This window comes from Choristoneura fumiferana, chromosome 6 (genome assembly GCF_025370935.1).
Source record: "Choristoneura fumiferana chromosome 6, NRCan_CFum_1, whole genome shotgun sequence".
Taxonomy (NCBI): Eukaryota; Metazoa; Arthropoda; class Insecta; order Lepidoptera; family Tortricidae; genus Choristoneura; species Choristoneura fumiferana.
The window spans coordinates 9394635-9397516 of record NC_133477.1 but is presented as its reverse complement, the minus strand read 5'-3'; positions in this window follow the sequence as shown (position 1 = coordinate 9397516).

The following is a 2882-nucleotide window of genomic DNA, read 5'->3' as shown; positions in this document are numbered from 1 at the left end:
AAAAAAATGAGGCTGACAACACTTGCTGTACACTGGTTAAACGATGTTGATACTTAGATATTATTTAAATTTTCCAGATCTTAAAATATACTCGAGACTTCAAGCTGCACCGATATTCTTTATAGTAATGTGTGAAAGTTGATGATGCACTTTAGGAGTCCCTTATTGGTACTTAAACGTTTAAATTGTCAAAAAGTTGTTGACTGTCATGGTAGTATTTACTTTGTGAGCGCTCAACGTGTCACAAATACCTATAAAAATACTGGTATCTGAGCAGTCAACATATCAAATATATATCTGTACAACATGGAAAAATAAACGTTTAAAGCATTATAACTATGGTCGAATTTTGATAAAAAATAGCTATGCTAATTTTCAGGCATAGACCTGCATTCTCCATACAAAAGTAATCCTCGTTGCTTAGTACGAAAAATGGAACTAGATGTCGTCAGATGTATTAAAACTAAAACGGGTGGTGACATTGCGCTATGTAGCACGGTGGAAATAATGTTCAGCTCTTTTTAGGTATCTCTATGAGTTTACTAGCCTTCGTTACGTTGTAGAACGTAATACCTAGATGGCGTTTATATTCTTTCGAGCGCCAGTGAACTGGTCCCTGGTGATAGTGGTGATGCGGCCCCGAACCCGATCTATTGTGGAAGACCGCGTTGATTGCCATAACCTTATTAAACTATTTACCTTATGCTGTGTGTAATAGCATTATTTAAAGTTATTCATTATTTACGCGTGGATTATACTACGGAATGTGATTTGGACCGCAATCTGACATGTAGCACTTCGCTTTGACAGTGCCGGTAAAGTGTCATTCTTGTTTTGCAATGCATCGAATATTTGAGCTTCGATTCGAATTAAATCTAGTAAAAAACTCTGCCTGTGTTTATACCGGACTCCGACAAGCATGTTTTGAACCAAAAGTACATTTGCTGAACCCAGACCACCGATCGATCTGCATGTAGGACGAGCTACACTTCTCTTTTCTTTGGTGTGGTCTCGGCAAAATGATCCATACTTCCATACTTCCATACTTCCATACTTCCATACTATATAATATTATAAATGCGAAAGTAACTCTGTCTGTCTGTCTGTCTGTTACGCTTTCACGCCTAAACCGCTGAACCGATTTTGATGAAATTTGGTACAGAGATAGAATAGACCTTGGGAAAGAACATAGGCTACCTTTTATCGCGAAAAAGAGGTTTTAAGGGGTTGAAATAGGGATGAAAGTTTATATGGTGGAAGTTCGTCGCTGTCGAAGTCAAAACCATGAAACTTGGCATTTAGGCACTTAATAAGAAATAAATGGATATTTGTTTGAGTTTTTTTGAAAAATCGACCTGTGAGGGGGTGAAATAGGGCATGAAAGTTTATACGGAAGATCGTCATTGTCGAAGATAAGTCGATGGTTCTTTATGAAACTTGGCATTTGGGCACTTATAAGAAATAAATAGATATTAGTTCAAGCGTTTTTGAAAATTTTACCTGCGAGGTGATGTTGGCAGAGGGGATGATGCAGTGTTAGCAGAGCCTTCTAAGCTCAAGCAAAATGTACGCAATGTGGGTTCATTTTAGATGGCTTATTGTCATAGACAGTCAGACATGAAAAATCATAATTGTCAGATTTTTCTATTTATTGTGCTACCTTTATGCAAAATTCCAGGTTTTCAGGACAGCCGGAAGTACCCTATTACGTTTTCTGTTAAGGCGATTTACATGGAAACACCTTTATAATGACTGTAGCTTTTGATTGCCTTGACTAAGAACTTTGATTTTTTCATAGCTTTCGGGACTATTGACCTGAGTTTATATAAGGTTTCAATTTCTACTCGATCGATACCGATACTCCGCGCGTTTACGAGATAAAGGGTCTTGACAGACAGACGGACGGACGTACAGCAAAGTGATCCTATAAGGGTTCCATTTTTCCTTTTGAGGTACGGAACCTTAAAAAACATTTGTTCCGGCGCTTTTCAAATTTCGACCTATTTACCTATTTACTTGAAAATATGAGGATGAAAGTTCTTAAGAAATTCCGAACAAATTACTATAAGTATATTTATCGGAAATATGTGTAGCTATGCTTAGTAAAAATGCCGTCTTAATTATAATCCTACCTTCCTAACTTACAATAAAGGACGTAAGGTGTCAAGAGTCCACTATGAAAAATTAAATAGTCCTTTTATGTTGGCAGGGTAGAATACACATCGTATATTGCTAAAATGTGGCTTCCGCAAAATATTTATGTTTTACCAAAGAACATGGATGGATGGATGTATGGATGGAAGAACAATAAAAAATTAGTTTATATTTATAGCAATGTTTTAAAATAGATTATTTTCAGTAAACCGAAGTTTCTATGTGCTATTATTGGCAAAATAGGTATCCTAAATAAATAAGATACTTCCCAAAGTTACTATTCCACGCGGACGAAGTCGCGGGCAAAAGCTAGTAATAGTAATAATCGGGTACGCTTGACATTTAGCTTCCTTCTCTCTATTGTCTCTCCTTCCTCTTTGGTGTAAACTGTCACAGTCATCCTCACTGTCGAGACGAAGTGTCACTGTTTTAGTGAACCTTAATGGACACCTTTTGGACACAGCTAAATTCTTTCATAAAATCGAACAAAATCATCAGTTCGTCCGTTAAACATTTGGATCCATGAAAAAAAAAACTGGCTAAAATTACTTGCACCTTGGACTAGTAGAAGCGCACTGCAGGAGCAGTTCTGGGAATCTTTGTTTATGAGTCTGCGGCAGCAAAGCCAGCGCCGCAACAAGTACGTACAGAGTTTTACTAAACCGTTAGCGATCACCGCAAAGCCACAACGAATGATTATAATCTAAGCAGTCCATGTATTGCGACAA